At 35.7% G+C, this 12,628-nt stretch overlaps 1 protein-coding gene across 1 annotated transcript in view; it reads right to left on the bottom strand.

Moving 5' to 3' along the window:
* LOC126967081 (insulin-like growth factor-binding protein complex acid labile subunit) overlaps positions 1-12,628 on the bottom strand; it is a 316,436-nt gene that overhangs the window by 217,690 nt on the left and 86,118 nt on the right. Inside the window, exon 2 of the mRNA XM_050811460.1 lies at positions 9,180-9,229. The gene's annotated coding sequence lies outside the window, so the exon portion shown is untranslated. The remainder of the gene's footprint in view (positions 1-9,179; positions 9,230-12,628) is intronic.

The following is a 12,628-nucleotide window of genomic DNA, read 5'->3' on the forward strand; positions in this document are numbered from 1 at the left end:
ATAATTAGCTTCGCGTACCTTTGCACGTGCGACAATTGTGTTATTACAAAATTAAATTACTTTATTATATTTGTGTATTCTGAACCTTAATAGAATAGTAAAACTAGGCAAACAATTGGAAATGCCTGGAAATTATTGTGATTAATTATTATTTTTATCTTTATTATAATTTCATCTTATTTTATACATTTATATAAAAAAAACAATATTACAAATATAAATATAAAAAATTGAGTCCTGCCGGCGTTGGTTTACGACAATTCCGCCAGTGGTTAGGGCGACAGACTGAGGAACATCCGCACGATGCCTGCCGTTCCTTAAATAGCTGCTTTCTGTAACTGACCCTTAATCCAGTTATTAATCGAGGGCCTCTTGAGATGATGGTCGAGGCTTGTTGCTATAAGACCGTTTACAGAAACGACTATTGGGACAATTATTGTTGAATCAACATCCCACATGTCTATAGCCTCGTGTGCCAGGTCCAGGTACTTCGACAATTTGTCTATTTCAGCTTTCACAAGGTTATCATCACACGGAACGGTGATATCAACAATAAATGCCCGACGCTGTAACCGATCAACCCATACAATATCAGGCTTACTAGCAATGATAGTTCTGTCCGTGATGATAGATCCAGATGTTGTTTTCCAGAACTGGCTTCGGAGTATACTTATAATGTAACTAATTAATTACTATTATTATTACAAATTACGACGTCATAAAACGCGTTATGTCCCATTATACCCATATCCATATAACGCATAAATCCTGTAACGCTGAATACCTCTACAACGTTATAGGGAGGAATACCTGTATCTTAAATGCAAAATTAAAACATGTAAGCTCTTTATTTTCTAAGTAAATCAGATGATGTGTTATTAGTTAATTGGATAATATAATATGTTGAACGAGTTCTCGCAACTTTATCTTAAAAAGTGTTATGAATGTTCAGTCCATTAACAAAACAAGCACACTTGGGCACTACCTTTGTAAGTAATGTCTGCAGCAATACAATATATCTTCATTTTAATGCTAAAAGAGAAAGATGAATATTTTAATAGTGAACGGAAAGTTTAAATTGACTTTGAAGTGAGTGAGAACAAGATACATTTCTCAAACTATTACTTTGTAATAACAAACGAAAAGTTTCGGTTTTTGTCGATTAATCAAGAGATATACTTTGAACGGGAGAAACAATAAATCTCACTTACTTTGCAAGCCAATTAATTCAAATTCAAATATTTATATTTAAAATAGGATATAATATCAATTATTGAAAGTAAAAACTACCACCCATTCGAAAAAGAATGCCTCAGACCTGAGAAGAACGGGCGCAAGAAACTGAGCGGGCTTTTTTTATTTTTATTTTATGAAAATGTGGTTACAATGTAAAATTGTACAAAATTTATTATATCAAGACACTGGATATGTTTTTTTTATATGAGTAATAATATCTGCTTTACCGATTAAATTATACCTATATAATATATTAGGTACCGACGGGCTTTTTGTTTATAATGTTATACTATGAGTCCTGAAAAAAATCAATCTCTGCATTATACGACCCAAAAAGAAATTTAACAAAAACACAACCGACTACAAAAACACTATTCCAATAGATATAATATCCACTAAAAAGTATAAAAATAAATGCGTATTTTTATACAAAGTTATTCTAGTTAAGATTATTGTTATTTTTGGAGTCGGTGTCAGCCAACGTAGGTTTGTAACTACATACATAGTTATAGGCGAGATGTGCTAGAGTCGAAGTCGAGTGAAGTTGGTTAAAAAACACCAATTAACAAAGTAATAAGGGATCCATGCCTTGCATCCACACCTTTATTGCTACTCCAGTTGTCAGATACAAAGCAACAATATTACCCCTAAGTGACATTTCCCCGCGGCCCTAATTTTTAATATAATATTGTCTGGTAAACGCGCGTGGTTCACGAGTCGGGAGCCTTCCACAAAGCCTCCACAAATGGCGTTTTGATTAATAAGTGTCGTTGACATTCTAATTAAGCTCTCTAAAAGTCAGCAGCGAGCTTTTGTTTCAAGTTAAGGGGTGCTTAATGCCAGCGTTATTATATAACATAAGGAGATACACATATAATTATACGATTATGACAAAGTAAATATGATATGACGTTGTTAACGTAATTTGTAGAGTGTGTTTCAGGAAAATTCGAAACAGTAAAACAATTATTGTGTAATTACAAGAAAATAATTTAAACATGGCTTAGACAGATGTTTTGTTAGACAGTGACCTAATTATAATAACGTGGAATAACTTATCAGTGGGAAGCTGCTTTGCACAGGATGCCGGCTAGATTATGGGTACCACAACGGCGCCTATTTCTGTCGTGAAGCAGTAATGTGTGAATATTACTGTTTCCGTCTGAAGGGCGCCGTAGCTAACGAAATTACTGGGCAAATGAGACTTAAAATTTTTGGGTTCTTAAAGAACTCGTAAACTAATGAACGGATTTAGTGATGATTATTACTTCATGGAGTGCAGTTAGTCCAACTTGAGAGATAGGATAGCTTTTTTTCGATTTGGGACCCATAATTATTTTTATTTCCAATATTTGTCTTGTATGGACATTTTTTCTATGAGTGAATTTATTGACACACGGTTTGACAGTTCTTCTGTGAAACAGTTTTATTACTTCAACAGGGAGCATATTTCACGAAATAATTCTTGATGTTATGAAATATTATTGACAAATTCATAAGAACCAGTAATTTATTTATTACGGACAGAACATTGTCCATCGGGTCAGCTAGAATAGAATGAACTATGGAAAACCACTCTAATTTTAATGAAAACTAAGAACCCTATCATATTATCAATTACGACAAAGCTATTAACACTTCGCCGGAGTAATGGAGCCTCATTATTGCAGACAACTCTTTTAAAACCAGCGATAGAATATAAAACTCCTCATTAAGAAGCTTTACATAAATAATTTCCATAAATAGCTCAATTATTTTATTATATTTAATCCAGAATTATGGCCGACTCCATTGAGCTAATCTCCTCGCAGAAGGCAGAGCTCGGTTAAGCGCAGCCCGTATTCATTCTCAGCTCCTCTTAACACACATTTACATATTAAAACAAAAGTGTTATCGCACAAAGCTAAGGTTAAGCTCGTTTAACAATAGTGAATAAAGGGTGATAAAGACGGTCGCCGACGGACGCGGAACAGTTCGCGATAATCATTAGGCCGGGTACCCACTAAAGCGGAGAGGAGAGGAGACGAGAGGAGATAAGCCGCGAAGCTGTCAGGATATTTCCACCAAAACGGAGATATGTGAGTTGTGGGAGCTGCAAATCAGTCAAGAGATACATTTCCACCAAAGCTAAGCGGAGAGATGTGGAAATAACGAAATCTGATTGGTTAGTAAAATATATTATCTCCTCTCTGCTTTGGTGGCTAACTGGCAACTACGTCACTGCACAGCTTAAGTACATGTAATCGTAGGTAGGTATTATGCATCCACTAACGGCCCTACAAATAAACTTGGTATAAAGATAAAAATATATAAGTACTTTGCATATTCTTGGTTTTTTCTCAGATATAAACCATTGCCTGAACGACCAATTGATTATAATTGACAATGTGTGTGTTTTTATATTGCAAGTGATTTTATATTTAAAATACTAAAAGCCTAAAAAAAATACTAAAAGAGTTAATGCCAACATAGCTGATACAATTGAGAAGAGAAGACGTCAAAAAAAATTGAGTTTAGAGATAACCTCAATTTTGAGCAATGCACGCACATTAACACAAAGTGTCACAAATCAAGAGTGTAAGACGAAGCTTGTCACGCACACTAAAGTATTTAACCTGGCCTGTTTTTATCGGTTGTCTAACAGCAAGAGACTCTATCTAAACGTATAAATTATCTATGGACTTTTCAATAAAAATCGGTTACATTAACATTAGATTCGCTGTCCTCTTTGTTTCGCTGTTCTTCTCTCTCGCCAGCTTTGTTTGTCATAGTTTATACGCTAGTTTATTGTAAGTTGCTGTTTACCAGTGGACGGCTCCATTGCACAGCAGGCCGTCTAGATTATGGGTAGGTACCACAACGGCGCCTATTTCTGCCGTGAAGCAGTAATGTGTAAATATTACTGTGTTTCGGTCTGAAGGGCGCGGTAGCTAGTGAAATTAGCAAATGAAGGTGACGAGCGCAACTGTAGTGCCACTCAGAATTTTTGGGATTTTCAAGAATCCTGAGTGGCACTGCATTGTAATAAGCAGTTTAAGCAGTCATTGTAATTACTATCAGCTGAACTTCCTGCTCGTCTTGTCCCCTATTTCCATTTAAAATAAAGTATTATAAGTATATATGTTCAATAATGTTTTGATCGTCCAATCCGCGTATTGTAAGTTTATCTCGTGAACCCAATTTTAAACTTTCTTTTAACCTTACTTTTTAAATTTAACTTTAAACTGGAATCTATTTACTTTTCGGATACGTTTCGTCCGTAGAATTTGCCGATTCTTTTAAAAGTTCCCCCGAGTAGACAGGTTTAAAAGCGGAATCTTCAGGCTTTGATATCAAACTTCTTATGTTCTCTAACTTAAAATATTTACAGATACCTACTTTCGTTAGTAGAGTCTTTTGCTGTTAGGCTACCGATAAAAACAGGCCAGTAATATTAGTTTAGTGTGCGTGACAAGCAAATGAGACCTAACATCCTATGTCTCAAGGTGACGAGCGCAATTGTAGTGCCGCTCAGAATTTTTGAGATTTTCAATAATCAATAATTACCAACAACGCTGAACGCCTTGCTCGTCTCGTCATTTTCATTAAAAAAAACTCGCAATTTGTATGACACTTTGTGTTAGCGTGCGTAAGGTGTTCAAAATACAGGTTAGTTCTATAATCAATTTATTTCGGCGTTTTCACAGCTGTCAATGTCTATAGTATAGTATAGACGTATAAATGATCTAAGCCTACTTTTAAAAATAGAACTAAATTCGTCGAGCGTTCAATAACTTGACGCTCTTATAGGTGGTGAAACAAAAGCACAAACAAACCCGAGTCTGGACAATCTGTCACTTTAATTATGTATCAAGATTAACAATTCTTCCTACATACCTTATACTACCAACCCTCAACCTTAACGCAATCACAATAGAGTTTATTATCGATTGACATTTGTTCTGTTGTTCTCACCGCTAATTCTGATTCGATTTGTCACGTCAGCTTGAAATGGATGAGTAGCAATTATTGTATTGGATGATTAAGTTGTAAGTTCTAGGCAGTAAGGTTTAAGTTGCTTTCCACTATTGTTTGTTCTGTTACCTATAATATTGGTAAGTAAGGCAGGCGACAGCAAAAAATGGTCGCGTCTGCAGTGACGTCATCTATCGTAATCCGAGACACAGTTGCTATTGAATAAATCTAAGACACAATGTAGACTCGAACTAGTAAAAAAAGAAGGACTCCGCGCCGTGATATCTGCAAGTGAAGCACCTTTATGCTAGTGTGTGCCGTTACGGGGTATACCAGTTACACAATTTATTCTCCCTTAAATAATCATATATCCACAAATACCTTATAGTATTGTATTAACACTTGTTCAGAACGCACGACGGCATTTTTAAAATATTTTATTGCGACGCAAACTGATCTGTCACAGACGATGGCAAATCTCATAATGGCGGCCGATCGGCTTGTATTAGTGTAAGTGTATGCGTGGGCCTATGTATTTACACGTTTACCGGCTTGTTTTGGTGCCGCACTGTTATGTAAGGTGACATGGAGCCCTTATTTTTTTACTCGTCCGTGAATGTAGATGGTAAGTATATTACACAGTCTACCACCTTGTAGCAATGGGTGACATCAGCGAAAATGTCTGTGAATTGAGAACGTAAATACTTTGGTTGTTGATAATATTTTCCTAGCTTTGTGAATGAAAGAATGTAAGTTTGTTTGTTAAGTTTTCACGCCGCAGCTACTGAACCGATTTTTTTGAAATTTGGTACAGCGATAGACTAGAGCTTGGGAAAGGACATACGGTACATTTCATGCCGGAAAAATCCATTTCTGCTGTGATGCAGTAATGTGTAAGCATTACTGTGTTTCGGTCTGAAGGGCGCCGAAGCTAGTGAAATTACTGGGCAAATGAGACTTAACATCTTATGTCTCAAGGTGACGAGCGCAGTTGTAATGCCGCTCAGAATTTATGGGGATTTTCAAGAATCCTGAGCGGCACTGCATTGCAATGGGCAGGGCGTATCAATCGTCCCTTATTTTATTAAAAAAAAGAAAAATACTTAAATTCACGTCGATGAGTTGTAACTACACCAATAGTTGGTTAAGTTTGCCATAGCAATATTCCTTGAAATAAGTTTCATATAATATGTTAGGAACGAGAGCGAAAACGGGAACCGGAACTGGAATAGGACATGAGATAATCTTCAATTCCAAACTTGCTTATTATTTTAAAAAACCATTTATCTTCGTGAAAGATGTCGCGGGCATCTGCTAGTAACATATAAAACAACATCCAAGTAGCCGAAAGATTTTAAAAACTAAATACAGTAGCATATCAACAGAGCCGTGAGGCAACCACTAGTATGTTTTAGTACATGTGCGGTCAATTAGTTCCTGTAGCGATGAAACATTTAAAAGATGAAAATAACATAACGTAAACATTAATCGTTTGATGTGACCGCTATAAATATCCAAATAAATACACGTGCCGACACGTGGGACTGTTAATAGAGACGAGATGTAACGAACGGAACTATATAATGTCGGTTGTCAGTTCTGAATGTCTGTCACGCGATAAAATGAGAATTTGATAAAGACTATGAGTAGTTTGATCAAAAGAAAGTCTGTTGAACCAGTTGTTTTTTTATTCTGGGCGCATCTCGGGGTTCATCACTTCCCGACTGCTGGCGCCAAGATCTACTTCCGTTGGTTAGTCACAAAACGAACCGTATTAGAAGAAACGTTATTTACAATCTTCTAGAGTTCTCGTGCGCGCCACCCAATCGAGCTCAGCAATCTCCAGAACCGGTGCCACGATCTAATACCGGTAATGGATCGCCCGGACCGATTCGCTCCCATTTTCCGAATCGTTTGCGTCCGTACACTAGATGTCTATCGGTTTATCTGTGATCGTCCACTATCACCGGTTACCACCAGCAGACACTTAACGCAAGGCTTATACCAACTCGATTGTGTTCAACAATCGGACCATTATTTTAAACTTTACTATCGATCATATACATCATTATAATGATAGTTTTTTAGGATCGGCCAATTAATAAAACGATAATGTGTTGCTCTGAAATAATAAAAGATTTATTATACTTTATAGTTTTTAACACACTTAATTTATGACATCACCATATTAAAAGAAACCTGAAATAATAAAAGAAACGACATTAAAGTTTATTCTTTAAATATGCCAACTTCCTATTAATTCATATTGATAGTTTCAACTTTCAATTCCAACTTTTCATATAATCTATTTTACCTCTAACCTCAAATCTTGTAAAATTTGATAATACTTTAAAACACAGATCAGACACAAGTCACTGACATTGACAACCCATTCATAAATGCTTTGACATTGTTTTAGGCAGCGCGGTAAAATTCACATTCAAGGAAATTAAGAAAAAAGGAATGTATTTTCTTTACATTTATAGACGAATATCAATTGTGATTATGTTGGTGTAATATAACACCGGATATCGATACATTTCCTAGTGAGCCATCCAGAGGAATTTAAAACATTAAAGGTGCCTCTTTGTTTCTGTTTTTGAGACTGACACTGTAAATTTATATTAGGCAGGAAGACCAATGTATGTTATTATAATGAATAATAAATAAATGACATGAATTAACTCCATCTTATACGATAACATCAACAACAGGCTCTTTTGCCTTTGTCGATTTTGTATAACTTCATAAATTACAAACTTTTAGAATTAAGTTATGCTGTCACTTAGTTCAAGTGTAATGTGTTACATCTTGCACGATCAATTAGAACCACTATTTCTCATCCTTAGATAAGTTGTCTTGCTGGATCAGTAAGATCACTTCTATTAACAATGCTTTCTTATGGGAAGCACGACCTGGTTTGAAAATTAAGAATTAGTTTAGCTTAATAAGATATTTTGTCAACTCATTAATTAGTAATGAAAACTTTCTATGTGTCACAATGACTTAGAGTATTTACTAAGCTCAAGGTTGGCTGCTAATGATAAAGAGTAAACTTCTTTACGGTTGACAGAACAGATTTTGGTGAAACTTTGTAGCATGGATATCAAATAACAACGAAAGAGTAAATATGGTATTAAATACTGTAGTGCAACTTAAAACAGAGAGAAATGAGATTTTAAACTAAATAAAGTAATGCATTACGTTGACAAACTGGTTTAAATTCTTATTTTATTAGTTTTATTATTCTATCTTTGACATTTTTAAAACTTGAAGCTACTCATAGAAATTTGCTTATTTTTTTTATATTTAATATAAGTATCTGATATTCGCGAACCCTTATGACTGCAATCTCCATTTGAGCATTCTAAATATTAGCATATCATTATTCATGTAACAAAGAGATACTGGAGAGGATCCAAAGCAAAACAATTAGAAACATGATTAATATTCCTTGGCATGTTAGCAACAAACTGATGTATGCAGACATAAAACTGGAAACTATAAATCAAGTGATAGAAAAATTCAGTAGGAGCTACCAGAGTAGACTTAACAGTCACAAAAACAAACCTGCTGCTCAACATCAGGGTCCTGGGAGTCATAAATTCACTAGGCTAAAGCACCACAGTACCTATTCAGGGACATGCAGCAAGATTTGTGGACAAGGTTTTTTTATGGATTAGGAGGACAAACGAGCGTACGGGTCACCGGGTGTAATCACCGCCAGCCACATTCTCTTGCAACACCAGAGGAATCACAAGAGCGTTGCCGGCCTTTAAGAAAGGTGTACGCGGTTTTTTTGAAGGTAAGGATTGAGAGACTGATTCTCACTGGGAAATCCTCTCCAAATACAACACCAAAACACAAGCATATTCAACACAGTGGATCATTGTTGAAAGACAGATGGTCAAGACGCAGAATAAAAAAAATAAAAAAAAGTGAATTCATCAATTTTACGACTATTAAGAAGGAAAATAGATTTAACTCACCAAAATATAAATGTGTGTTGACTCGAGACCTTGTGTGTCATCCCCGAAACCTGAAACATACATGATATAGACTTAATATTTATAATACTGGAGCATTTGCGGCAGAAACAATCTCTTTATACCTGAGGGCGTATTTGGGAACAATGTCATTAGATACTTTCTAAGTAAGTTTCTATTTGATGACCGACTAAGATTTCTATGTACCTGCGAGTTTTTTAAGGCTATATTCGGACGTCTATTTCTGCCGTGAAGCAGTAATGTGAAAACATTACTGTGTTTACTTAGGTAAATATAGTTACGTATATGTATAATTCACAGTTTATGAATTAAGGCACTTTTTGGATAGTTATTGATACTCCATTTTAAACGACAAAATCAACAACAGGTTCATACCAGAGGGAGGCTCCTTTGCAAAGTATGCCGGCTAGATTTTGGGTACCACAACGGCGCCTATTCTGCCGTAAAGCAGTAATGTGTAAACATTACTGCGTTTCGGTCTGAAGGGCGCCGTAGCTGATGAAATTACTGGGCAAATGAGACTAAACATCTTATGTCCCAAGTTGACGAGCGCAGTTGTAGTGCCGCTCACAATTTTTGGGGGTTTTCAAGAATCCTGAGCGGCACTGCATTGTAATGGACAGGACGTATCAATAACCATCAGCTGAACGTCTCGTCCGTTATTATTATAATAAAAAAAACATTAATTGTTTTATACATTTTCTGGCATCATGTTGTAAAAGTATAATAATATATTATATCGCTCAACAAAAGATTCTCTAACAGATAACTCGATTTAACCGAGTAGCAGGCATGATAAGTTTATGTTTGTTTCTGCTTTAACATTGTGATTATTAGTTTCTAGAAAATTCTCTAATGTGCTTTTGTATAGTATTGAGAGGCAACAGTTAAAATTATGTTCTTTAATTTTTTCTCATGGTTATTCTTGCGAACTCACTCACTAAAGATCACAGCATTATCGACAGCTTCCTGGTAATGTAATGTCTCTTAGTATTATACTTTCAATAAGGTCTTAAACCAGCTGAGAATGTTTTATTTATTTATGAAAAAAAGGGACGAGACGAGTTGGACGTTCAGCTGATGGTTATTGATACGTCCTGCCCATTACAATGCAGTGCCGCTCAGGATTCTTGAAAAACCCAAAAATTCTGAGGGGCACTACAACTGCGCTCGTCAGCTTGAGACATAAGATGTCAAGTCTCATTTGCCCAGTAATAACACAGTAATGTTTACACTACATGTGTCGTCTAAATGATCACAAGTCTCTAAGAGGCATTACAAACTGAATTCGATTCTCCAAAAAGCATTACATTGCACATTTCTAAGCTCTTAATCAGAACATTGGCATCACAAAGTAAAGAGCGAGCCCTGAATAAATCCCGGTCAATCCGGGAAGCCGCGGGCGCAGGGGGGAGGGCGGTCCGAAGTCCGACGCCGGTTAAATGTCGCGGTTGCCGGACAAATAGTCCTTTGGATTAGCGACTCCCTCATTAACTATGCAGAGAGCTCTCGTGTTTTATTTACTCCTAGTAACTCAAATTGATTGCACGTTCGATATAGTGACTTGCTTGTTCTTAGGGGATCATATTGCACGATCAGCCAGCGCTCTGCACTTGCTACTTCATGGAAACTACTCAATGGAAATCTAATATTGTAATAGAAAAAGAAGATATTGGTGGATACGATGCATCCGTTAATAATAGTTGATAATAAAAATAGCATATAATTCTCACTTATAATACAGAAAATATAAAAAAACTTCTACTGCATTGGAAATGTTCATTTAGAATGAATGCATTGTATTTCATAAAATACTAGCTGACGCGACAGACTTTGTTCTGTACGTCTTATATCTTTAAACGAGCAATTCTTGTATATATACAGGATGTCCCAAAGTTATGGAACATGAAGGGAAAGTACCTTAAATATCGAAGATAGGCTATTTTACTGAAAGAAGACTATGTTATTTTTAAAAGTTAGTACTTCTGCATTCAAAGATTTTCTAAAAATAACTTGCCTCGTCTGGGAATCGAACCGACTTAAATGTAAAAATAAAAACACCCCTACTCTTATGATGCCAATCGAAAGAATGGCCAAAAACTAATAACTCTTCTTAAGTAACATAGTATTTTAATAGAAAGTAGTCAATTAAGTGGATATTTTTTTGTAAATTAATTAATTAAATGCTCAAAATGTGATCTCTCTTATCTTAAGCAAATCGCCAATCTTTTAATGAGTCCGCTGTATGTCGATTTTCTTATCATGTAATGGTAATACTCGATATGATATGGCACAATTCTGTTTGTAACTCGCCTACGTTCTCGTATCGCTTTCTATAGCATATCTTTCACATATCCCCAAAAGAAGAAATCTAATGGTGTAAGGTCCGGGGATCTGGCAGGCCATCTAATCGGTCCATTCGTACCAATCCAAGTAGGCAAAACATTTTACGTTGTTCCTTTTTTTTAAAATACTATGTTACTTAAGAAGAGTTATTAGTTTTAGGCCATTCTTTCGATTGGCATCATAAGAGTAGGGGTGTTTTTTTTACATTTAAGTCGGTTCTATTTTCAGACGAGGCAAGTAATTTTTAGAAAATCTTTGAATGCAGAATAAGAAGGTATAAAACTTGAACAAAAATACTAATAGGACATGTGGATTCGAACCGGGGTCTTCTGCTTTCCGGATCACCCAATCTGAGCTATTACAGTCTTGTATATAGTGGCGAAATTTACCTTTGTATTTTAATATTATTGTAGCAGTTTCTCATTAAAACACGGAAAAAACTAAATTTTTTTTTGTAAATTTAATTTCATTAAAATCGTTGGAGCCGTTTCCGAGATTCAGATTACATATACACAAGAATTACTCGTTTAAAGTTATAAGATAAAGAAGTACTTTGCCTGAGAATTGAGTCTAGGAAATCCGTCGTGTCACTGCACCTAACGGGGCAAGAACTAGGCGTATTCAGACACTCAATTAAAGTACACCGGAACATACAGATTGCTTTAATTCCATAATGATTGTGAAACGTATAATAGAAAACGCCATTTAAGCGCCGCGCTGCCGCTCCTGACCAATAGTTAAGAACGAGAGGTCATCGTATACTGGTCATATAAGGCCACATCGAAGTCATCATTCATATTGTTTGCGGCATCACGAACGGCTCGGGGCTTAATCTAATTTAAAATTCATCCAGCCAACTTAAAAAAGCGGCCAAGTGCAAGTCGGTATCGCCCATGAAGGGTTCCGTAGCAGCAAGTAACATAATATACAAGTTCTTGAAGTTCTTTGTAACTTTGATCGATGTTTTAATAATAGAGTATATTGTAGAAAAAAAAAACTACCTACTAGATTTCGTTCAAATCAATTTTCCGTAGAAGTTTGCATGGTAATGTACATCATATATTTTTTCTTAGTAGGGGGAGGGG

The sequence above is a fragment of the Leptidea sinapis genome, chromosome 12 (genome assembly GCF_905404315.1).
Source record: "Leptidea sinapis chromosome 12, ilLepSina1.1, whole genome shotgun sequence".
Lineage (NCBI taxonomy): Eukaryota > Metazoa > Arthropoda > Insecta > Lepidoptera > Pieridae > Leptidea > Leptidea sinapis.